Raw genomic sequence first — 27415 nt, forward strand, 5'->3', positions numbered from 1 at the left:
CCGTTTTCCATCTTTTTTCAGTTGATCATGAGCTGAAGTCATCTGTTTTTGTCACTCCAGTAGAATCAACATCATAGTTGGATTTTACAATCCCAGCTCTCCTCATTCAAAATCACACTCCTACCTGCTGCTTATTCCCATCATGACACTTATTACACAGCTTGAAATCTCCTGGGACGTCAGTGCGAAACAGAAAAACCAAAAATATCTCACAGAAACTCAACATCAAATACAAACAAAACGACACACATTACAAATCCAATGTCATTGGAGTTTTATTGCTTTAAAACAGATTTTTTTTTTATTTATTATCCTTGCGCTGCAGTTTATTATAGAGCATCACTTGAAGCTCATGACCAAAATAATTATTTAACATTGCAATAAAAACAGAAATACTTCATTTATTTTAATCAAATATATTGTAACATGAAGCAGCATTGCAGTGTATTTCAGTGATCAGAGTACAATGCTCAAAAAGAGACATTGTGTGTTTCTTTTTAACATCTATTTCCTTTAACAATCCATACAGTAAAACCAAAACACAATCTAGTCATTTTACTTTAATGCAAATAAGGCTTCTTTTCCAGAAACACATACAAGTTTTATCAGATTTATACAAATTTTGCTTGAGTCTAGAAAAATCCAATTTTTTAATATTTTTTTTCTAAACCCAAAAAGATATATTTCTAAAAGATATTAAATGATGAAATGACAACTTGTTTTTCTCAGTGCCAAAATTATTTTGAGTTCTTTAGGTTCATACAAACAAGCAAGATAAATACAAAAAAATAACTTTAGGAAAACATGTTCCAAGTTGTCTACAATATCATGTGAAAATACGAATTTGCAAATATCGTTCCTGCTTTCTAATGCTGTGATTTCCTTCTGAAAGTGCTAACAAATCAAATATTATATAAATTCATGGTATACATATTTGTCATCTTTTGTATCTATATAATTTGTTTGTAAACCTCTATATTTCTACAGATTGTGCTTTTTGCTGTTTTTGATCTATTCAGTTGTTCTGTTTTGTTCACACTTAAAAGCCTAATTTTTTTTAAATCAACAGTGCCGTTTATGGTGGAGTTTTTCGTTCAAAATTTGTCCATGATTTTCACTGTAATATCTTTATGAAGACACAAAAACACAGAACTACAAGCATGCCGGACACTTATCTGCTCATGAAAACTGTAAGTGTGAATCCCGTTGAGACGACTATTGCTGCAATATCGGGCTGTATCAAAAAATTTGAAAGGAATTGAATTGAGATGAGCTGCAATTTAAAAAATCCACAATGTGTCCGTGTCATTGACATGATCTGTTTTGTTTATGTGTCCGTCTGTTTTTTTCTCCAAACTTACCACCAACATTACAGATAAAAACCTTGGAGAAGTATTAAATAGTGACCAGTATGAGCTCATGTATTCATCATCTTCTAAATCTTTCAGGGTCATGGGGCTCCTGGAGCCTATCCTGACCACTAATGGGTCAAGGCAGGGGACATCCTGACAAGGTCAACAGTCCGTCGCAGGGCCACAATCACACATTCATGCACACTCACTTGAAGTATGGTTTGGATGGTGGGAGGAAGTGAGAGTCCCCGGAGAAACCACGCATGCATGGGGAGAACATGCAAACTCCACACAGAAAGGTCCCCCATTGCTGCTCTGTTTCAGGTCCCTCAGTCGGGACTTGAACCAGGGGCCTTCTTGCTGTGTGGCACTGCCCCACCGTGCAGTATGAACTGTCTCTTTATTTTCTTTGTGACTCATTCCCGAGGACAATATAGGGACACAAAGCAGCAAAATCTGTGGGTTACCTGCTGGACGCTCACGTTTGGGTGTGGTCAACTTTGAGGCTTACAGTCTGATCTTCAAGGTTTTTTAAAAAAAAATTTGATATAGTTTTTTGTTTTGTTCTTTTCAAGATTTTTTTTCTAACTCTTCAATATAGTTTTTTCTGATTTTTGTCTTTCTTAATTTCCATATTTTTTTCAGAATTTTGCTGTAATTTCTTTTAGTCAACTTGCATTACTTGAACTTTGTGGTGCACACTAAGAGAAAGAGTAATGGTTTTGGCAATGATATTATGACAATACTGTAACAAGTCCTTGCGATGGTTTTGAGGTTATTTATGGCGAGTCCCTGAGAAACTGCTATTGGTTGTCTGAGGCGTTTTCCTGTACTTTATTGACGGTCCCTGCCTGCCTCTGTAGCTTCACATCCAAGAAAACTCAGGCTGTAAAAATATCACAACGAAAATCACTCCGCACTTTAAAATCCAGAGCGACTAATGTAGGTTTTCATTCTAGTTGTGTTTACAGATGTTGAAGTGATTTTGAGAGGAACACGGCGCTCTGTCAAAAAGTCACACTGTTTTTTTGTGTGAGTAACAAACAAGGTCGTGTTTTTTGTAAATATTCTAACGCAGCTAACGCGTAGTGTTTAAAACTTGTTCTAGAGTTACTATGAATGTATAATAAAGTCTGACTGACTGCCTACTGTGCCCTACAGTAAAGAAAATATGGTAGCCATGGAAACCAACTTTGTAAAGAAAAATTGACAACCGACTGTAAAGCTTGTCACAGAAACAATTCATTCTTTTCTGTTAGCAACATTTTAAAGGGTCAACATCATGTAAAATACAATTTTTGAGCTCTGTAATGTTCATTCCTCATGAAAAGAAACCTCGAAACGTTTTTTTCATCCATTTACACATTTTGGAGTATTCCTCTAAAAACCTGCTCTCTGAGCACCAGCCCTTCCTAATCCACAGAAACGATCAGGTTCTCACAATGTGATGTGGCTAGTGAGGACCAGCCCCTTCCAGGAAGAGTCTGTGCTACCAGTGACCGCCCCCAGTCTAACACACACACCCACCGTCTCTGCAGAGGTAGTGGTGATCAGCTAAACCCGGGGGGGGGGCCACACTTTTTTGGCATGTGAACATCAGGAAGAAGGAGCATGAGAAACGGCTGAAATACCAGGGACTCAGAGAAGAACTGGAGAAAGCATGGAAAGTGAAGGTGACAGTGGTGCCTGTGGTAATTGGAGCACTTGGGGCAGTAACCCCCAAGCTGGAGGAGTGGCTACAACAGATACCTGGAAAGACCTCAGACCTCTCAGTCCAGAATAGTGCAATGCTAGGAACAGCTAAGATACTGCAGGACCCTCAAGCTCCCAGGCCTCTGGTAGAGCATTGGTCCCCAACTTTTTTAACGCCACCGACCGGTATGACGTCAGACAAAGCTTTCACGGACCGGTCTTTAAGATGTGGCAGACGATTATTGTAGCAACACTACAATGAAGGAGGAATAGAGACGTGACAAAACGAACTCAGCTTTCTTTTTGACAGGCATGACATTGTACATCACACAGGTGTCATCATCCTCTCCCCTTCCTACACTCATGGTGCAAAAAAGAAGTACTGTCTATCAAATGTAGCTTCTTTTTTTTTGGTAGTGGAAGGCTCCTCTTCTGTCTCCTAGCTGGACGTTTTCCCCTTGGCAAAGAAACTTTCCAAAGACGTTTGTTTTTTACTCATTTTGTTAGCTCCTGGGTTTTATTTTAGCGATAACCTATCAAGTGACCGAGAAGAGCGCCTTGGCTTCCGTCAAGGGTAACATAGACAGATGGAACAGAGAATCGGGCAATACATCTTTCAGATTCTGAAATAAATAGAACGGAAGTAATGTAAGTTATTTATTCTTTCTGTGCGGCCCGGTACCAAATGACCCACTGACCGGTACCAGTCCGCGGCCCGGGGGTTGGGGACCACTGTGGTGGAGGACCCGAGCTTGGGTGAGAAACCACCCGCGGAATGGTGAAAGGGGGGTTTTATATCAGCAGTGTTTTCCTGTAGCTCGCGCTCCGTGGGAAGCGCGTGCTATCGAGTGCATACGTTTGACCATTTCTTTGAATGAACTGCTTCACCATGATGTCCATTTGACCACAACACATCTGCGTGATCAGAGAACTACTGTAGCTTTGCTGCTTGGATGTTTCCTCTGCCTATTTTCTCTCTGACGAAAATATGAAACAAATAAATAAATAAAAAGAAGCAACAACTGTGTCCTTGGCAGAACATAAAGCTGTGATGTAATTACAGATCATCTGTTTTTGGATCTTCTTTGTGGCAACAGACTTCTGGCTCTGAAGGCCACGCCTCCTGAATAAGACTCAGACTCATCGAGCTTTTTCTCCCCCATCGGCCATCAAGGCGCTAACAATCACGCCCACTGGAGACCCCAAGTTACAATGATCACTCTTGACATCCAGATGTAAGGTTTTCACTGTAAGAGAGACTTCTGCCCTCCACAAAAAGCCAAATAAATATCACTTTACATAATTAGGAAAGGTCAAAAAAGATGCAGGAAGTGGAGAGGAAGTAATCAGAGCAGCAGGCTGCAGGAATCCCAGGCAGCCGACAACAAGAGTGTTGCAGCGGTTTGGGTTTTCCTGCGTGATGGGTCTGAAGCCTTGGGCTGTGCTGACAACATTACCATACTTTTCACCCTCTGTGCACAATGCCGGCACCGTCTCTGCCTCGCCGTGGCGTTGCTCCTTTAAGATGTGACACTGCTGCTGTTTTACAGTGTCACCTAGGGTTTCAGGCACAAGCTTATTAGTTCAATCAGCTTCAGTGTGAATGCCAACTTAAAGTCAGCGAGTGGGGAGCTCCCGAATGCCAACTTAGCCAAATCTCCCCTTTGAGGCTGTTAAGTGTAAAACATGATTTGTTTAGAGAAGAATATAGATCACGACAGTCTCTGTAACGTTTCCTGTGTTCTCTGAAGAAAAGTGCTGCAGGTTCATACCCGATGGTGCAATAGATGAGGGTTCTTGTGGTGATGTCTACAGGATCTTTCTTTTTTCTCATGTGAAATTCTTAGTCCAATCCAGCACAGCTGCTGAATCTGAAGCTACGTACACAAGTGTGGCACGTTCTGAACGTGGGTTTATGAACGCGCTTTTAGCATACGGTGTTCACACAGGTCCATACCCAACACTAGTGTACGTACTCACAGTTGGAAGAGGCTTGGTGTAAAATGTCAAAGTGGTGCAAATCTGGTAAGTATTTGTCAAAGAGTTCCAGTTGGGCACAAAGTGCAACTCTTAATCTCTCCTCCATGATTAATTTTCAAATGGTTGGACTCGTGTGCTTTCAAAATACCCAAACATCACAACCGAATCTGAGTCCCTTAAAAAAAAAAATATCATAAAACCTGTGCCGCTTTCTAAGACATAGTTTCTGCAGAGTGGCAGGGGTTCATTAGAAATTCACCTCCATCATTAGAAAAAAACACAATTTTAATTGGAGTGGGTCTTTGTGTGAAGACCTTTTCATTTCTGCTAAAGCTTGTTTCTGGTGCTGTTTAAATGAACACAGAAACATCGGGTTTTTCAACTGAATTAGTCAACATTCAAACAATGCTTAACTGGCGCCCTTTAGACAAATAAAAGAAACAGTTTTTAGGTAATGGTTAATGTTTTGATTAATTATTTAGCACCACATAAAGACGTTTAAAGTTAAAGCAAAATATGGTTGTAAAATTTCAATCTCAAAATGATGATGACTGGTTTGAATCAAAAACATACTAGCTGTGTTTCCATTACACATGTGCGCAAAACTTTATAAAAATTCAAGAAATGCCGAAAAAAAACAAATTTACAATCGCACTGTTTCCATTAAATCATAAATAGGAATAAACCCAAACCAACTCGTGTGATGAGGGATTCAGAAACATGGCAACAGATGTGAACAATCTGATTGACAGCCGATGCATTCAGTTTTCTGCCATGGCACTAGCGCTCATCATCATCTATCAAGGGAGACGTCTACATCTTATTCAGAGCATGGCGCGGCGAGCTCTTAACACGTGGGAGTGGCTACGGATGAAACCTTTATGGGAAAGGGTGGTTGGTGATTTTAGGGGGGAGACGTGGATCCCACCTTGGCAAACCCACAGAGATCCAGTGTGGGATCCACGTCTTTCCTCCAGCATCACACAGTTTGTCTGAAGTCTTTCCAGTCTTGTGGATTGTTGGACCCGTGTGACGCCCGCCGTGCAGCGCCCAAGACAGCTGCTTCCTACCAAGAAGCGATTGCCATCCGGTTGTTGGTCATGTGACTCCTTTCATTTGAAAAAAGAGTTTCCATTGCAGTTTTGTGAAATGTGTCAATTTGATGTGCCTCAAAAACCACCTCCCCCAAGGGCAAAAAGCTTTTTTTTTGATAAATGCAATTTTTATTTTTAATTATTGTGTTTCCTTTAGACAAACTTAATATCGCAAATCCAATTTATGCAATTTTAGCTCCTGTAAGAAAAATGTAAGTATGAAAGCACCACAAACCTACATTTTTTTAAATAAATGGATTAATAAAATAACAAAGTTACTACTAAAAAAAGAGAAAACATTAACAAGATCGTACTGAATATAAGCATATAAAAAACACAACAAAAAAACCTGCCATTACCTGCAAATATGCGGCTCTTACCGCTGTCTGATGAGGCAGCGAGGGGAGGGGCAAGGTGTGAGTTGCAGCGGGACAGGTGGAGGAGCGCCGTTTCACAGACAGACAGATTAGACAGAAATTGGGCAAGCACAGGTAGAAACTGTGCTTGCAGTAACTCTGTAAGTAAATTTGAGTACTTTGCTCTACGTATTAAACAAAAACTGCAACAAAAGTATCGATTTCATCACGCTAGTATCAATACGTGACCTTGGTATTGATACAATCAATACTCAGATTGATACGCTCAGCCCTACTGCATTTGACAGATTTGCATCAAGCAAGCAACATTCTGCTATTTGAGGACCAGTTGCCACCCTGACCATCAGTCCCACCCTCCCTGAGTCCAAATGGGAAAGAATATTTCATGGCACACAATGGACAGTAATTAGTCACCCCCCTTTCCCTGCTGTATGTCTTTTTCAAATTCACAGAAAAAAGGAAGACATCAAAAAGCTCAGCATATGATTGTGTAACTTGGTCTTTGTGTTACTGAAAGAGAAATTCATCTTGGGCTTTGATGGATCTTTGTAGTTTTGCCAATGTGTCACAAGTGTAAATATCCCATTCACAAGTTGAACATGACAACATCCATCAAACACATTCACATCAGTGACAGCACATGGAAGCATCTGCCACGTGAGCCACTGCGAAACAAAGAATGTCACAATGAATAGACGGGATACTTAAAGGCAAAAAGGGAATTTTTAAATGCAGTAAATGATCCTCCTCTATTTGCTTTTTTGTCCTGATTTCAGTCCTTCTGCTTTGCATGCATGTGTGTTTGTGTAGATGACAACCAGTTTGTTTTTGACAGTAGGAATAAAAGAGCTTAAGGTTGGCATGGTGCATGCTTGTTATTCCATCCAGACACACACACTAACACACACACACACTGGCTCTATGAAAAGAGAATAATCCTGGAGAAACATCCTCCTTGGTGCTTTCCTCTGTCTCTCCCCCCCTGCAGCGTGGGTGAGTGGTATCCATCTGTCAGTTGTCAGTGCCAGCGAGTGATACAGAGAGCTGTCACTTCTCATCAGGCGGCATTGGTGAGGCCTTTTGCAGCTGCCTTGCCTGACTCGGGGCCAGAGAAACTGTGCATGCATGGGGTGGGGTGAAGATGGGGAAGAAAAAAAAAGGAGAAGAGGCTAGTCAAGGGGCAGAAAAGCAAGTAAAATGGAGACAATTAAAGAAAGGCTGCAGAGGAGCTGGGAAGCAGCACTGGACAAAGCACAGGCAGCATCACTATGCGCTCTCAGGCCCTGTTTGTGTCTGTGATCAGCCTCTGGTGATGCTCAGCTGTAATTGCAGCACCAACACATATCGATGTCTTTGTCAGACTCAAGTGTCTGACCTCCACAGAGCTCTGCACATGACATTCACGCAAAAACTAGATACTGTTCTCTCAAATTTTTACGTTGGGGCCAGTATTTGAGTATTTTGTATGTTAGCATTACAATTTGGTATTTTAGTATCTTCAGTTCGTACTACTAATCTGTACCCACAAAATTCTAATTTGTGGTGATGAAATACTAATTTGTGCCCATCAAAAACTAACAAAATGCTAATTTCCCCCCCAAATGCTAATTCGTGCTCACAAATGACTAACTTGTACACATAGACTATTTGTAAAATGCTGATTTGTGCCCATAAACCTACAGAATACTAATAAAATGCTAATTTAGCCTCACAAATGCTCATTTCTATCCACAGAATACTAGTAAAATGCAAATTTGTGGCCAGATAGTAATAATCTGTTTTTTTATGTCATGTTCAGTGCGCCATAGAATTCCTCTAGATACCAAAAACACTTGCTCTTTCATTTCAAGATTAGTATTCAAAATGTTTGATAAAAAACTGTGTCTTACAATCAACTGTTTCCTTTTTAGGTCCTGTTTGTTTTTGTGTGATAGCAGTTAGTTCTGTTTTGACATATTTTCCATTATCCCTTGTGCTATCTTAGATGACCCCACCCTTACATTGACATGTTCTCCCTACCATGACAAAGGTGGATAAAGGTGGAAAGATTTCATGTAATCTATGGACACCAGTGAAGATCACAAATCATAGAAGAAGTGGGTCTAGATGACCCAACTCCCAATGTTGAAGTGCCTAAGATAGCACAAGGGTTAAAACTGCTCCAAAAAGAGTTTTCAACAACTGTCTGTCTCACCTCAGCGCTACCAAAAAGAAAAATGGGCCTAAATACTTAAACCCATCTAAATAGTCACTAAATGTCAGTTTATCTGATTCACATTAAGGCCGCATGAAAACGCCATCAGATGGAAGTTCCTGCTGCGGAAAAGGCAAACAACCAAAGTCATGTTTTTATTCTATACATAGCTTAAAGTATCTCTATTTAAATAGAAGCTTCATGAAACATGACTCGCCGCGTTAAACCGCTAGACGATGGTTTGTGTTACAAACAGCTGTTTCAGTGTAAAGCAGCAACAGCTGCAGGATTCAGACGTTTTTTGGAGTTAAGGCCAAAAATATAAAAGTCACTTCTTTTCTGTGTTTCCTGTTGTCCTCACAGAGACTGAACTCATCATTTCATACGTTTGTATGACGTGCAGGACTTAATTGTGGATGCAGAGACGACTAACCACATGTAAACAGTTCATTTGGTGGGTTGTTAAGACGCTGCGTCGGCTGCCGTCTCACAGCGTGTTCTTCATCAGCGAACGTTTCATCGCCTCCGTCCCTCCTTTTCAGAGGAAGCCACCTTTAGGAACATTGACACGACAAGCATGACGAGTCCTGCTCAGTGCTGAAAGATCTGAGCGCAGAGCCTCGGGGGCCCTCGCTGGGAGAAAGGCGTCTTTCACTTTCATCTCCACGTTAAGTCCTTTCACATCACTCCATTAGGAAACAAAGAAAATCTACAGCTGCTGAAGCCCCTGGTATTGATAGAGGCTTTGCTTTTCTTTTTATTCATCCAAAGATATCGATCTGAGGTTGCACTGAGGGACGCCCAGCACTTTTTCTGGCGAGAATCCCTGGCCCTCTTTTTGCTCTATAAAATACTCCAGTTGTAAAAAAATAAATAAAAAAAATGAATTCTTTCTTTTCTTTTTAATCAGACAGTAAACCCATTCTAGTCACGTGACCGCGACCTTCTGCAAGGCTGCAGCTCCAAACAGAGGACCTCTGATGAGCACTCTAGGAGACGAATGTTCACGCTGCTGCAAAGTGCACGCTCAGCAGAGTTTATGTATCATTTGGCAGGGTGACAGGCAGACTATTTCCACCAGGAATCACCACAATGAAGAACAGAATCATCAGTGGTCTTTTGTTTCCCCCTGTAATTCATTTCTAAAGGTAGACTACATGTTGCTACCAGCGAAACCACAAAGAGTTTGTGTTTACCTCATCTGCTTTTGTTCTTCTGTATGGAAAATAACACGTTTCTGGTTTACACTTGTCATTTAGAGCAGTACTACCCCACCCCCCACCCCAGTGCTGCGTGGGGCAGTAGGTACTGGGCCGTAGGGCAAACAAATACAAAAAAAAAGGACTCTTCTCTGTTTTATTTACTATCTGATTTTGAAGGAAGTTTTACTTTGAAAAGCTACAGGACTTTTTTTTCCAAGTTGCACGGTCACAAGTCAGAAATCCACCCGCTACTATCTTAAAAAAACACGTTTTCTTCTCGCAGTCAGGGAGGAAACTGAAGAAGAGCCCCCGACTTCAAAATAAAAGAACGCTGCATTTAACAGACAAAAACCAGGAGTCTTTACTCCAATTATGGATTTATTGTTGTTCCCACGAACCATTACAATAATACAGAATATTTAGCAACCAGCCGTCTAATGTTACAAGGATGCTGCTGATAAAGTTGTTCACTTCTATTGTTACAAGTAGAAAATATAAGTTTTTGTGATTTATTTATTTATTTATTCATTCATTTATTTATTTATTCATTGCTCTTTAAAGTTGGACAAGGCTGAAAGTCTCCGTCTAATTTTTTAGCTTTCACTTTTTGGTTAAGGGAAAAACCATAATCACCTTTTAATAGTCCCTACGAACAACGTTTAAAGCAGCTGCAGATATTTTACAAAAGATGAAGAAGAACGTTTACCCCAAAAACGTTAAAGGAAACTGGAAGCATACGCACTTTTCTGGTCCCTGCTTTAGACCAGAAGACTGCTGATTTCTACGGTGGCCCTGAAGGGCAAATCCTTCAGAACATATTAAAGATCACGTTTGTCCATCATTTCAACCAAAATCGATACTAGATCTTCTCCGTAAAACCGTTATTATGCAGACTTTAAAGATGCAAAACTAAATGTCCTCGTCCAATCAGCGATGTACTATAGTCCCTACCATTTCCGGTTTCTTATGATGTTTCATTTTTTAACATTTTATGTTGATTTTGTGGATATTACTTTTGTTTTCCAAAACGTTTCTTTTTTGTTTTGTTGCTTTTTTTTTTTTATTTTGCTTTGATTTTTAAAATGTAATGTAGTTTATAAATTATGTGTTTTGCTTTTTTATTGTGGTTTTGATCTTTAATATGTTTTTGCGTTTAGAGATTTGTTCATGTGATTTGAACTTTAGGGCCACCGTAGATGTCGTTTTAAGTTTAAATAAGGAAAATCTAAAAAGGACAAAGAAGGTTAAAACTATAAAACATGAGCCATGAGAGAAACTCTTTTGCTAAACCAACATTTCTTATTCTGGCCAGAAGTTTTGCAAAATGTCCCTGTGATCAAAATTCATTTTTAGTTGCACAAACAAAACATGAATCAAAAAAGTAATCTATACCTTGTTAAAATACTGATCTTTTTTTTAATCTAAAATGTAAGTGTCAAAAAAAGATGGTTTTATCAATTTTTATATTAACTTTGTTTCTGTTGCATGAAGAAAACAATAAAAGTTATTTTTTCTTAGGATATCTCTGAAAAGGAAGTGACTATTGGAACCTAATGAGGGCGGAGTTAGGTCAATGCAGCAACGCTCATCAGTTTTTGTGCATGGTCGCACATAAATATGCCAAATAACATCAGCCAATCTCAAAAATTGTACCAACGTTTTATGAGGACAAATATAATTTAACAAAGAAACAGATCAATTTGAAATTTTTTTCCATCTTTCACTTTGAAATTTCTGCTCTTCTATAAGGTTGCGATGCAATTTCTTCATTCTAACGTTCGTCTGATCCAAGTGTTTCTGTTTTAGTGTGTGTTTGTGTGTGACAACAGCAGGATTAATAAAAATCAAAAGCAGTTGTGAGAGGAGAAAAACACAGCACACCTTAAAGAAGACTCTCTTCAAAGCCGCATCACCAAAGCCAGAGATTCGTTCCTCGAGCATCACTGAAATAAAAAAACAAACAAACATTGCAGTTATGCTCAGGTTTGTTTCTTGCTAAAGCGAGTTGAGAGAAAAGTTGTCTCTTTGAGGGCTGGCACCATCAGAATTACCATCTTAGATGGTTAAATCACAAGCAGCATTCATTTTGTCTGGATCTGTGTTCAATAATTCAGTTGGAGCCACAAATTTAAAGGGATTTTTAGATGCAGCAAAACCTTTTTCTTTTTCGGTTGAAACCTACTCGTGTTTGGGTTGATTCTGCTGACTTTACTGGAGAAAAGGATTATTATCTTCATGATGATGCGTCGTCATGGAGACATGCATGAAGCAGTGTCGGCCTACATAGACGCCCCCCTGGGAAGGGTTGGGATCTTTGATTCTCTTTGATTCGCCATTTTGTGGCATTTTTTTCATCACTCGGCTAATAACACACCATGTTTCAACTAAAGACTTGGACTCCCGCCGGACGGCCGCTCCACAAGGACTTTGTCTCAAACATACTCACTTATCTCCTTTCAAAACTGCAATTATCCCACCTAATGCACCGATTAATTCATCAAAATGTTCATTTGCATAGGGTCTAAGTAATCATTGCTTTTTGGAAAAATCACTTTGCTTTAGTTCTCCTTAAATCAAACTCCACTTGACTTTACTTAATAATCACTTTATTTCATGAATCTAATGTGACTTAAATGTGTCTTGTATTCATAACTGTGAATATCTGTAGATATAATTATGAGATAAATATTTTCTTTTTACATTTACATTAATTAATGTTTGTTTTTGTTGTTTTTAATCAATGAACATCATTAATTCTGTAATGAGTTTGATATATATGTATGGTTTGTTGTATTTTGTACAAACAATGCTTGAAATAAACCAACAAATCTAATAGGTAAACAGCAATGGTATAAATTATGAGTCAGTTAACCATTCAGGTTGTACCTTGACTAGGATAGGCTCCAGCATCTCCCTTGATCCTGTAAGGGATTAAATATGTCGAAAATTCTTCAAATTTTCAAAGGCAGGTTTGAAAAAGCAAAAAAAGACTACAGCAACTCTTTAACTATGCCAAAGAGCATGTGATATTTAGGTGTTGCAGGCGATATCCCCGGCGTTAAAGGGTTAAACTAAGATTATATTGCTATCAAAAAACTTTCTTGATAAGATCATTTTTCTTCCAAGACACAAAATAAGTACATTTTTCCTAAAAACAAGGATCTTTTTACATCCAGGTTTCGATTTTGTAGTGTAGTTGCTCCAACCCTTTGGTTAGAAAACGCTTTTTATTACTAAACATGCAGATATACCGCTGATAAAATATACCCTGCCTGTCCCACCAAGCATTTTAGTGAATGCTGTCACTCAAAATGTGTCCACTCAGCAAAACACATGACATCACACGTTTATTTGGTTCTACTCATGTGAAATGAATGACAGTCAGACTTCTGCTTCAGGCTAAACAAAAGTAACTGCAACCAAAAGGAACATTTCATTTGTGAAACAATATTTATTTTAAGAGAGTGCAAAGAGTTTATAAAATAAAAGCAAAGTGTGAGGACAAATTGTAATGATGTTTTTACAAAAGGGGTTTCTGCCGGTCAGTGGTAAAGTCAGTTTTCACTCTTAAACTTGTGATTTCATGAAGCATATGCCAAACACCTAATATGGTGAAGCTGAACAAACGCTGCTTTATAGAAGTTGGAACACTGCCGTTGTGGTGGCTAAAAGCTTGCTTTGATTGTGCAATTGGAAAAGTACAAAATAGGGAAGAAAAAGTCTTCATGGATTTGGGAAAAAGCTCTTAATACAGTGCCAAAAATGGAACGGTGCTATCAGACGTGGTGGAAACGTGTGTGAAAGTGCTTCAATGCGTGTATGAGGCTAGTGAAGCCGTGGTAAGATGTTCTGTTGGAGTGACAGATGGGTTCAAGATAGGGTGGGATTACTTCAGGGATTGTCTCTGAGCTCCTTTTTATTCACAACAGTGATGGACAGCCTGACAGATGTAGCAGGGCAGGAAACCCCAGTGGACTAGCATGTTCGCTGACGATACTGTGATATGTAGGGAGCAGTTTGATGGAAGCCTGGAAAAGTGAAGGCGTACACTGGAAACAAGGGACATGAAAGTTTATGCTAAGCAGAAAACATGAGTGTGGGACGTACAGTATAATGTTAAAATGCAGGGTGAGAAGACTGTCGCGGATTTAAATACCTGGCATCAGCCGTACTAAGACATTTCACAAGGTGGAAGATGTGAGGAATCCAGGGAGAGTGAAGCAAGTCATGATGGATGTTGATGTGTACCAGATGTATGGTAGCAAGAGTGTAAGTTCTGGTTTATATTGTATGACGGAAGCTGGACCAACACGTTTCAGCCACGCCTTCTGTTCCCAAATTTGAAGCAAACTGAGAAGTCCCAAGCGATGCAATCTTAATAATATTTTCTTGACTTGTCTAAAAGAAAACTCTTTATTTTCACCAAAATTTTGAAGATATATAGAGTTTTGTTTCATTTATTTTTGTGCACACAATTCATAAGTGTTTTTTTGCGTTCTTCATTTGTCGATGTGCGCAGATGTCCATCGAGGGTTTCAGCCGACGGGTCTTTACGTAAACTGAGTTTGAGCTGTTCAAAATTTTGGTTCGGTTGGGAAATACGCAGTTAATGCATATTTTATGAAGTTTATACGCAATAATTACGTAAATCTTACGCAATTGTGCATGATTTTTGCAAGACGCATGTATGTCCAATAGATTTTTTTAAACATGTACCACAAATGTATAACTTTTGTGTTGCGTATACGGCGCACATATCACATTCAAACTACCCAATTGACGCACAAATCATTAATGAATTGCATATAACCAGCATAATAATCACATATGGTTCATGTTCTACGATGATTTATGTGTTCTCTGTGTGGTTTGCTTGTACTTCTTCCGTGATTTTAACGTGGTTCATACGTGATACATCTATCAAAACTTAACGTGAAGAGCACAACTTTTCTTACTTTTTCAACATATTTTATAACTCGACCAATTTATATCCATGCAATGTGCGCAAAATGTACATGATGGCTGTTTGACAGGGCCTTTCAGTTACAACTCCCCCTACAAGTAGATACGGGCTGTCTGCAGGCAAATCTGCATGGGGCACACAGGGGGTCTGCACAAAATTTTAAGATAGTAGATTGCTGGGTGATCCCGTCGTACAGATTTTTCTTTTTTTTTAGCATGCCCCCCCTCAAACCTGCACACTGCTCCTTGTGCGCTCCGTGTGTAGCCAGACAACAATAAATGAGGAAATTAGACACTCAAAGCAAACTTTGTGTTGACATCCTACAGGCGTCTTATAGGTGCTACCACATGCGTGTAGCAGTTGCGCATGGTCAGTAGACTACAGCAGTGTTTTTCAACCTTTTTTGAGCCACGGCACACTTTCACCCTGACAAAAAGCCCGCGGCACACCAGCATCCCAAAAAAAAACAAAAACAGAGATTCATGGTCTGTATTGATCGACCGCCCCCCCCCCCCCGTGCAATCTCACGTGGATTTTTGTGATAATTGTGGCAGAAAAAGCAGGAAGTTGCGGCTGTATTTTTCTAAGAGATGAACCACCACTAAAGACGAGCTCTAGCTGGTATTTTTGTTAGAACTGAGCGACTTTATCAGCAGAATTAAGAACAAGGAAGTGAAGACTTTAACCACTTCTGATAGGTCAGACCAATGACATGTGATTAAGCCTTCAAGAATGATTGGCGGAGACAGTTAAAGGGGCCAGACTTTTCCTTACACAGTTATAGCTGCAGCTAAATCGCGGTACCGTGATTCTTATCAAAATGTCTTTAATAGAATTAAATAAACACAAAGAAAAAGTAATTTTAAGATCTTTTACACTCCTAACTACTCAGTGTTTTATCAGGGCCTGTTTGGATGAACACAGAGCTGAAATCCTGGAGATGGAAAATGTTTTTAGATCAGTGAATCAGGGCAATTTTCCACGGCACACTTGACCATCTCCCACGGCACACTAGTGTGCCGCGGCACACTGGTTGAAAAACACTGGACTACAGCATAAGGGTACTGTATTACAGCATCATCCATATGTCATAACTGTGTGTAACTTACATTATCCTTACAAATACTTCACAATACACTTACCAAACGCAAGACATTCAGCAGATGCATGTGGCTAAGGCTTTAACCTGTCCTCCCAATTGCCTTTTTTAGAATATTGTTGAGGCTGGTGAAATAAACCCCGCTCAGTGACCCAGTCCCACTTTAGGCATCGTTTTCATTGGTTAAAACCCAATGGGTGAAATCAGAGACTTTCTTATCTCATGTCTGTCTTTAACAAGCCCATTGAGACGTCTATTGTTGTAATATTGGGCTACATAAATAAAGCTGAATTTAATTTCCGGTATCAGCTGGTTGTTTTGGAGATGCCCCTGCATGTTTGTCTCTTGTCCCCACCTGAGAAGTGGGGAAGTGCAGGTTTCAAAGAAGCTGAATTATGTTGATCATCCAGCTTATCTCAAAATAGGCGTCCTGCAAAAAAAAAAGGTTCCAAATGTTCTCATTTGACAAAACAGAAGTCTTGAAGCACGATAAATGTTAAAACATTTCATTCTGACGTCATGCTTAATCCTCATTTCCCTTCTCAGGAAGACGCTTTGCCCACAATTGTTTCCCCACCTCTGAGACGTTTTGAAAGGTGAGCTAAGGGGTATTTTATTGTTAAGTGGGCTTGGACACAGTTAAGAGCCGAGAGCTGGTGTTTAATAGGACTATTAACAGCAAGATGGTGGATCGATATAGCAAGGTAGAGAGGAGGCGCATCTCTGTCACAGTGATGTGTCATTAGAGCCTGAGAGGGGAGAGAGCTGGCTTTCTTCCAGTTCCGGGGCCTTGACACAATCCTTGTTTATCTCATTTCTGGTATAAATTCAAAGGCCTGTAAAGCACCAAAAAACAAACCGGTTGGCAATTCTAACCTTCAGAAGATAGTTTGATCTTTTAATTTGAAATTATTGAACATGATCAATAGAATTCTTTTGCCAGTATATTCTGTTTTTAACAGCAGTCGTTTAAAGTAGTCTCAAACAAATAAACTTAAGATTGAGAAATAAATCTATTTAAAAAAGAGATAAGTCTATGAAAACATTCTGTTGACCTGCTTGAAGGTTTAGAGTAACTTCAAATGGGGAGTTGTTAGTAGAAATAAGTGATATTAACATTAATATCTCCTCCTATGAAGGCTGAAAATTATGGTTGTTATTGTTATTACCTTTCAAATATTTCCATGACAACATCGATTTCAGGAAAACAAACCTAAACCGGTTTTGTAATTGTTTAAAAAATCATATGCCATTTAGGAAATTGTTATGATTATTTAAAAACAAAAAAAGTAATTTGGAGATTTGTAAGGTTGTCTTTAGGTTTAGGACATAAACTCATTGGCTGATTGTTCTTGGGTTGTAGAATTTACCAGCAAAATGTTGTGCCATCATACTTTTTAAGTTGATGAATCAAGCAGGCAAGAATTTGGATGGGCGGCAATTGAGAACAGCATAGTGGAAGGCCATTACAAATGAAGATATAAAATATACCTGTTTCAAACCGTTCTGTTATTGTTACTCTATTTTCGTTTGTCTTGTTGCGCTACACGTTAACTAAGTTAGAAGTGTCAGCCACCTGTACACCTATACCTCCCAACCTTGTTTACAACACGTAAAAAAACGGCTAATTCCACTACACAAATGTTATTATTGTGACTATGCCAACTCCCGCCTATGTTAGTAACATATGAAACAAAAACACAATGCGGCAAAACTACATGTTAGCCACGTTAGAATCGTTAGCGACATTAGCCATGACAGCGTTTCAACAACACCTGTAACTCCTAACATTGTTTACAACACCTAAAAAACTGGCAAATTCCACTACACAATTGTTATTGTGACTATGCCAACTCCCACCTATGTTAGTAACATATGAAAAAAAAACACAATGCGGCAAAACTACATGTTAGCCAGGTTAGAATCGTTAGCCACATTAGCCATGATAACGTTTTAACAACACCTGTGACTCCTAACATTGTTTACAACACGTAAAAAACCGGCTAATTCCACTACACAATTGTTATTGTGACTATGCCAACTCCCACCTATGTTAGTAACATATGAAAAAAAAACACAATGCGGCAAAACTACATGTTAGCCAGGTTAGAATCGTTAGCCACATTAGCCATGATAACGTTTTAACAACACCTGTGACTCCCAACCTTGTTTACAACACGTAAAAAACGGGCTAATTCCACTACACAAATTGCCATGTTGGCATATTCAGTAAAACCTAACCAAACCTTTTAAAAGAAGGCTGTAACTCTTAAAATTGCTTCAACATCAGTAAACACAAACAGAATTAATACTTTGTCATGTTGCCTAAAGTCTTCATTATTTCCCTCAACCCAAAAGTCCAGACAGAAACATCAGCACAGGCAAAAGAGATTCGGTTTCCCTCTAGTTTTTCACCTTCTTCCTTCGTTTTCTCCAGCAGGCAAAGAGATTAAAAATGAAAGAGTTTAACAGTGTCTCCGTATAATTTTTTGTCTCATTGATTAACTTACTGAAGTCAAATCACTGTTCACAATATAAGATTTAGTCAAAAGATTCACCTGACAACACCCTTATATCTACTCCAAAGCAACTGACGACTTTCTTTGCTTGGAGTCCGTCAATGAAAAGTTGGCCTCAGTCATGGTCAGTGGCGTAGCCTTGACTTATGTGTCAGCTGTCTTAACTCGGCTCCAAATGATTCTTTAGCTCAACTATTGCGCCATATGGCAAGTTTAAAAATTGCCACAATGGTGGACAGCCACCACCGTGTGACCACAGGTCAACGTTTGAACAACAGACCAAACATCTCCGTCTGTCTGCGAGTGCAGTCAAAGTTCTGCTTGAGGTGGAGTCTTAAGGTCCGCTAGACGAGTTTCCCTGCCAAGAGTATTTCAGCAGAGCTGCTCGACATATTTGGGCCTACCAGGTTTGTCAGGAGTCCTCCCCCAAACATCTCACCCAACCGACCAGCGAGTAGCGATCGGTTGACAGCTCTGCTTGGTTCTGTACCCAAGTGGGCTTTAATTGGCCCCATATCAAGTGACAAAAATGAAGAGTGGATCATTCCAGAGCAGATCTTTGTGCCTCCGGCACACATAGAGGTAAAAACAATTGATTCTACTTAAAAAAAAGTCTATTTAGTCCAGTATAAAAATTTGTAATGATGAAGAAATAAATAATAATTGATAAAGTAGTCTTTACTAGTTCAAGCCTGCCAACTTTTCATAAAACTTAAAGTCACACTCCATGATGCAGGAAAAAAGTCACTCTATATGATGGCAAAACACACGACGAGGCAAGTATGATTGGTTAAATATAGCACCACGAGATAGCAAGATTGATGAACTGAGAAGGGATAGGAAAATAAATAACTTCCTAAGAGTTTAAACCTCCATAACTATAGTATGTATCAACCTTTTGGTTTAAAATGTCTTTTAAAAGATAAAAATGAGATGGAAAAGCACAAAACGATGATTGTCAAGAAGCTTTTTACGTTTAGATTTCAGAAGACCCGACATATTATTGACTGTGTTTTTTGGTCTCCATTTCAGCCCAGAAATTCTTCATCTCAATGTTCTCTGTCCTGCAGGGGTAGCATTGACCTTGTTTATTTTTTGAGAAACTCGTAGGTCATGTGTGGCCCATGGAAGGGGAATAGATGTGAAATCCTCATTTAAAAAAACAAACTTTAAGTTTTTGATTACTGCATTCTCAGTTAAAGAGTCACGGGTTCCAGGACTCAGTTTGGGTTGTCTCTTTTTGCATTTGTCACTGCGTCTTCCAAATTTGACAACTGATGATGCAATCGCCTCCTGCAAGTCCCTCAAACGGCTGCACTGACCTGGTGGGGCTCGAGCTGCCCTCATGGGTGGATACCAGCAGTCTGCGCATGAAAAATGGGCAAATCGGTTAAGGTTATAGGTGTGTAGCGCTGTAGACGGCTTGGTGAGCCAGTCAGCCACAAATGTTCATGCATGTTTTTTCTACAGGCATGCTGGAGGGGTCATTTTTTAGTAAACAAACAACATCTTAAGGTAAAAAAGGGGGAAGTAGGTGAGAGGCAGGCGTTTCGTACAAATCCCTCCCCCACTCCAAATCCTGTGCAGGAAGTCTTTTGGTGCTGTTCAAGGGACAGTTGTGTGCTCTTTGCGTGCAGCCTGGCTGTCAGAAAAACATTAGACAATCCAAGTGTAGTTTGTGTGGTCATCTCAATGGCACCTACGTACGCGCGTAGAGTCATGGAGCAAGTGTACGTACCTCAGTAAATGACTGGAGTGTGGCGTAAAGACTTTGTACAACTTACATTGTCCCTGTGCTTTGTGTGGAAGCCTCAACTACTTATAACACTTATCACATGCACAACAATCACATGTTTCATTTTCATGATGTCCCTTAAAATGGCCGAACGATTCACAAGGGAACTGTAAGACACACCTGCGCTTCCTGTAACTCTTGTGCTATCCAAGACACGTTAGCGTTGGGAGTGGGGTCACCCCACTAGACAGTGCGCTGAACCTTTTTTCTTCAATGATCTTCACTGGTGTCCATGGATTACATGAAACCCTCCCCACCTTTATCCACCTTTGTTATGGTAGGGAGAACACGTCAATGCAAGGGTGGGGTCATCTGGACCCCATAAGATAGTACAAGGGTTAAGATGTGGCCACACCTGTCTATGACCGTCCACGGGCCCGGACATCCCAAAAACCCTCCTACTTATGTCCAATGCACCAAACTATAAGCTGCATACAGTGAGTCAGAGATGAGTCCATCAGTCAGTCAGACTTTGTTCACAGTAATTCTAGAACTTGTTTGTAACACGCTACACGTTAGGCACGTGAGAAGCGTTAGCCATGTACTTGTAACTCTCAACCTTATTCCCAACTCGTGAAAAAGCAACGACATTTGGACAGAGCGCCGTGTACCTCTCAAAACTGCTTTAACATCAGTAAACACAACTGGAATGAATCCATTTACATGGAGCTCCTGATTATAAAAAAAGCACCTTTTACTGTAGACATTTTGGTGATCATGCAGCAACATCCAAGCAGCAGAATCTTTGTTTCACTTGTCCAAATTCTAAAAAAACGCATCTTTAGTTAATTAAAACCAGTGTAACCGATATGAAGGAAATGATGTTTCATTGAAAAATTCTGTTTGATATATATATTTAGAAACAACAATAGTTTGAAAGCCTTTCTTTTCTGCAAGGTATTATTAATAAACCTGTGAAAGGTTCCAGTAGCTATTTTTTATTATAAATGTTTTATATTAAAACCATATTCAATCTTTTTTCAGAAAAATGTGCAGCAGCACAGTTGAGTTATAATAAGAGTTTGTCCTCCAGATGTCTCTCTGAACTCCAGATGCTCTCAAGTGCCGTCTCCCACCATCATCCTTCTTCATTCCCACCAACAATTAGATAATGAAACATTGATTTTTAGTTAGATTCATATTGATGCTATTAGCTTTGTGTGGATAAATCACCGATACTGAAAGCCAGACCAGGAGACATTACTGTGTCCATCTGATGGATCTGCTCTTTTCGTCGTGCATCTCTTCACCTGGACTGTCACACGCCGGCTCTTTAACGCTCATGGCTGCACGTCGGGACAGAAGCATGACTTCATATCAGGCCTTGAGGAATTTTGAAGCTCCACTTCAGATTTGTCACTTTTAACATGACCAGATCAACACCTAAACCTAAAGGCCGTGGCACTCACCCACATTTTCTTTCACGATACATGCATGAAATACATCATTCATAAATGTTTCCTGCGCAGATTTTAGTTGATAACTTCGGCCGACGGGCTTTACTGTTCAAAATGTTTGGTCAGTTAAGAATAAAGCAGTTTATGCGCATTCTGCAAAGTTTGTACACAATTTTTACATAAATCTTGTCCGTGACTTTTGTTAGATGTATATGCAAATTAGTAAAACAGTTCCACTTATGTCCACATAACTTACTTTTCACGCATGTACCACCACTTTTTATGCCGCGCATGTCACGTTATAATTATGGAATTCGCGCAAGAATCACTAATTAATTGCATGAAAGCAGTCCAATAATCACACATAGTTCATGTTCTACATTCATTCACATGTTTTTTTTTTGGGAATCTATACTTCTTCTGTTGTTCTAACAGGGTTCATTTGAGATGCATTTGTGAAAATTTCACAAAAAGACCACAACTTTTTTACAATCTTTCTACATATATTCACGTACAACCAATTTTCATCCGTGCAATATATGCAAAATGAACATAGTGGCTGTGTGACACGACCTTTTGACCTTTGAAATCCTGAGAATTACTTTGCAACTTTGGAAGATTTTCATTTAAAGTGTGTGTTGTGTATATAAGTCATTTTCTGAGCATATTTAAGCGTAATGTTATTTTAAATTATTTTAAATCACAAATTAAAATCCAACCTGACATTGTAAAGGCGTCCTGCACTACATTTACTTGAACTAAAGATGTTTAAGCTTTTATTTTTATTCTTTTTTTTAGTATTTGATCTAAAAATATTATCTGATTATTAGAGGATTAATACCCTTTTCATGACTATTTTTATTAAAAATCTACATAGTCCATTATTAATATCTTTTTTGAACCTTTTTCTAACTTATTACAACAAAAAAGACAAAACTGTCAAAACCCCAATAGCTCATTTTTCACCCATAACCAAGGAAAACCTTTTGTGGTGAATGTTAATTGAAATGTTTGCTTTCTTTATTTTTTATGACATCATTTTGTTTAATGTTTTGCATAAAATCCGCCATAAAACAGCTGATGCATCAAGGAGGAACAGAGGCTTACATTTTGGAGAGCTGAAGGAGGATGCTGAATAAACATAAGGCAAGCAAATACAATATTTGTTTTTGTTGTTGTTTTTTCCTAGCTATAGTTTTCCTAGCAAAACAAAATTCTCAACTGAAGCTGAAAAGTGGGGGATTTTAGAATCATCACAGTGACTTTTGGTTACGTTTTAATCATTATAACAGTGTTTTATATATATATTTTTTGTTTATAAGAGTCAGAAAAAGAGATGTGTTTTAAATAACCTGGATATGACAGAATGGACATTAGGTATTAAAAAAGAAGTAAAAAAGTATTTAAACACTAAAATGTGTGAAAATGTAGAATCCAGAGTTATTTCCATGAAAACTCTGATTCCTTGTGAGAGTGCAATAGACCACGGTGTTTTCCTGCAGACCTTCGCAGGGATTACCTTGTAGCTTCACGGTACGAAGCCTGGAAAAGGAGCGAGTGAGGCGATGTGTGAAAACAGCAGGTAACCATCTGGAGGATTAACGGCAAGTGACTGTGTGCTGATGAGAGCTGCTGTTTCCTGCCTTTTTTGCTGACAAGTCCTGCAGAAACAGCAGATGCATGTGGCAGTGGCATCCATGCACAGACAGTCAACAGGGAGTCCCGTTTCTATCACCTGACCTGAAATCTGAATTCCACAGCAAGCCCTAACTTAAATCAGCTCTTCCTAAAATCCAGTTTTGATTGTGTTAAATGCAGCTGCTCATCTTTTCAGAAAACTGAATCTTCAGAAAGTTAAAAGAGTAAAAAGACCCTTGTTTCACAAAGTAAAAGAAACAGTTTTTTCTTAATATAAGAATTCTTGGTAAAATCCATTTTTCTTACTACGGTGGCAGGTTTTTCAAAGGAATGTTTTCAGACTTTTAGAATTTCTGATTTATTTCTAGGAAGGCTGTTTTTGCAGAGTCCACTCCCAAAACCTATTTTAACCCAGACCTTATTCACCCATTCCTTCATAAACTGTTTATATTTCATTTACGCATCACCCTAAAAAAATGATTTCTGTTTTTATATTCATGGTTATGCCTGAGTTACTGACACTGTTCTGAGCTGCTTAACAGCAGTATGTTTTTTTCACAAAACCTGGTGGAATTTTACAGTGTACAAGAAAATACATTTAGCAAAAAAAAAACAACCATAAAATATATCAATTTACAGTATAAATATTTGGATCAGATTTGGTTTTTAGAATGATCCAAACTTTCCTTTTAAACCCACTGTTTAGAACACAGTTCATGCCCTGTAGTTCATCATCCTTCCACTAGGGGCATAGAAGGGCTTTTCCTGCTCATTTCAAAATGGCTGCTTCCTGAAATCTCAAAGTTTAGCTACTTTCTAAACTTTTTTGATATAAATAACTCATCTGATTTTTTTTATTTGTTTTTTTTTTTTTCAAAATGACTACTTGCTGTATGAAATGAATGGGAAATTTGATGATAATTAATTCTTTTTAATACAGTTACACCATGTTATTATTAAAACAATAAGGTGCTGTTTTTTCCCCTGAAACTCAGGTTAATATTTTGACATCTTAAATTAACATTGTTCTATGATGTACTGGGCTTTGCAGGGTTGGTCAAAAATACTTTTAATTTAATTTAATTTCAAACAGCAAAGTCTATGCCTAAACTGTGTCTCTTGGCTTCTGTCTGAGATTTTTGCATTGGACTAAGATTGTAGGACTGTCCTTTAGTAACATTCAATGTTGTACTCAGCGTGGATAAAATGCAGTAGGAAGTTCAAGCACAAAAGACTTAATAGCATCTCTTACCCAGAAATTTCATTCCACAGAAATGGGCAAAACAAAATCATTGTCAACTGGAAAAACTGGGAAATCTGCTTTTGTCTTGTGTCCACTGGTCTGACGCAAGGTTCTGCTGCTCTGATTGAGGTACGGTGGCCCTGAAGTTCAAATCACACCAACTAATTACGGGACGCGAAAACATTTTAAAACTCACAAATTAAAAAAGCAAAACAAAGAATGAATAAACGCGTTAAATTTGGGAAATTAAAAAAAAAAAAAAAATCCCATAACTGAAACAATTCCAAAAAATGACACAAAATAAAAATAAAACATTTCAGAAAACAAAAGTTATGTCTAGAAATTCAAAAGAAGTAGTAAAAGACGAAACACAATCAGAAACCAGAAAAGGTAGGTATTATGGGCTTTGCTGACTGCAATAATCATGTTTGAGTTTCTTCAGATGCATCTTTAGTGTCTGCATTAAGGTTAGACTACAGAGCTCATCCAGCATCACTTCATGCCAAAAAACCTTCATTTGAAATGAGAGACAGACATCATCATCCAATCAGAGACATCCCATTGTACCTCCCTTTTCCTGTTTCCTATTGTGTTTCATTTTTTATCATTTCCAGAAGAAACAAGCACATTGGAATTTTTCTTTGGCAGCTCTCGAGTCAGGTTGGTGAATTACAGAAAAAAAGACGATAACTTGAAGAGGGATCATAAAGAAAAACAGAAACGAATTCAGAACAAGAGAAAAATGTGACTTTAATAGCTAAGTGTTGAATTTCAGATAAATAATCATAAATCAATCATAACCAAACATTTTTGCACAATATCCCAACTATTCATTATTGCACATTATACAGTATTACTGTTGTGATTTCCTTTTGATTTCTGGAAATCACTTGTTTTGCAAAATGTTTCTTTTTTTTCTTTTTTTTGTATTGATTTCCACAATGAAATGTTTTTTTTGCTTGCGTTGAGGGATTTGTTGGTGTACTTGGCACTTCAGGGCCACCGTAGATCTGTCTGTAAAACAACTTGAATCAAACTATTTTTAGATGCAAATAATTAGGTCTGAGATTTTAGACATCCTGTAACTTGAAGAGAGGCTTTTGTTTTGAAGTGCAGCTCTCATCCAGCTCACTCTACAGCAGTGTGGTTCCTGTGAGGACAGCAGCACACGTTGGGCAGATCCCGACAGCTGTCACTCCCATTGGCCACCAAACCGTCTCCACTCCCTGCTCCACCACATCCAGGCATTTGGCTGTCAGACAGCATATGCCGCTGCGCTCTTCCTGCTCTGAGCGGCCTGACATGATCCACTCCCAGAGCCTGTGGCCGGCACGGACTCTCAGCCCTCTTTCTGGTGGCGCAACGAACATGATCTCTGATGTCTCACAGGCAGCAAAACTGATGCTGTCATTGCACAAAGACAGAAAACTGACAAACACGCTGTGACAAGGACATGCAGGCACACACACACACACACACACACACACACACACTGGAGTCATACAAGTACTCACATCTGGACTGTGGTACACAAAAAAAGTAAGCTTAACTATAAAAATTATTTAGAAATTCAACAGGAGAATAGAATAAATGCCTGTGATTTTACACACTGCTAATATGAGTTAAATAATTAGAAATAGAGCGTAGAAACATAGAAGAAAAGTTATTTTGTTCAGTTATGACATTTGATAAACTGATAGATAATTACATGGAAAAATATTTTTTTATTTTAATAAAATAGCTCAAAAGGGATACTAAAAGATATGGGAATTGGAAAGAAAAGAATCTCAAAGGGGGTTCATTTGTGGATGTTGCACGCCACCTGGTGGACGGAAGAAAAAATGAGCTCAAACTTTAGTTTATATACACAATAAAATCCCACTAAACCTGTAAAAATCAATACGTTCTTTTTCATTCATGTTGTGTTGAAAAATATTCTGAAATCTATCTTTTTTTGATAAATATGGAATGCTTTCTTTTTGTTTATTTTTGCTGGATGAAACACATCACACAGCACAAATTTCACGTTTAAATATGTACTTATATTTAGTAGTTTAATGTAAAGGTTAAAATCCATCCATCCATCCATCCATCCATCCTCTTCCACTTATCCAGGACCGGGGGGTCGCGGGGGCAGCAGTCTAAGCAGAGATGTCCAGACTTCCCTCACCCCGGCCACTTCCTCCAGCTCCTCTGGGGGGACCCCGAGGCGTTCACAGGCCAGCAGAGACATAGTCTCTCCAGCATGTCCTGGGTCTTCCCCGGGGCCTCCGCCCAGTGGGACATGCCAGGAACACCTCTCCAGGGAGTCGTCCAGGAGGCATCCGGACTAGATGCCCCAGCCACCTCAACTGGCTCCTCTGGATGTTTTGGAGAAGCGGTTCTACTCCGAGCTCTCCGCGGGTGACCGAGCTTCTCACCCTATCTCTAAGGGAGAAACCAGCCATCCTACGGAGGAAGCTCATTTCAGCCGCTTGTATTCGGGACCTCGTCCTTTCGGTCATGACCCAGAGCTCATAATCATAGGTGAGTATTGGAACAAAGATAAATTGAGAGCTTTGCTCAGGACAACATCATCTGCAGAGAGCAGAGAGGAAATCCTGTGGTCTCTAAACCAGATCCCCTCCGGCCCCTGGCTGTGCCTAGAAATTCTGTCCATAAAAACTATGAACAGAAACGGTGATAAAGGGCAGCCCTGCCAGCGTCCAACGCGCACCGGGAACAGGTCTGACTTACTGCCACCTTTGCAAACCAAACTCTTACTCCGGTCATACAGAGACTGGACAGCCCTCAGTAAGGCTCCCCGGACCCCATACTCCCAGAGCACCCCCCACAGGATACCACAAGGGAACGCAGTTGAGCGTACACAT

At 39.2% G+C, this 27415-nt stretch overlaps 1 long non-coding RNA gene across 1 annotated transcript; it reads right to left on the reverse strand.

Moving 5' to 3' along the window:
• Window positions 1-5887: 5887 nt before the first annotated feature.
• LOC144995646 (uncharacterized) lies at window positions 5888-25185 on the reverse strand. The gene is made up of 4 exons (XR_013659167.1): window positions 24555-25185; window positions 23184-23325; window positions 11773-11834; window positions 5888-7610 (listed from the first exon to the last, which is right to left on the reverse strand). It is a non-coding gene; the product is annotated as an uncharacterized LOC144995646 (long non-coding RNA).
• Window positions 25186-27415: the final 2230 nt, after the last annotated feature.

The sequence above is a fragment of the Oryzias latipes genome, chromosome 11, assembly GCF_053564925.1.
Source record: "Oryzias latipes strain Hd-rR chromosome 11, Olatipes_Hd-rR_3.1".
Classification (NCBI taxonomy): Eukaryota; Metazoa; Chordata; class Actinopteri; order Beloniformes; family Adrianichthyidae; genus Oryzias; species Oryzias latipes.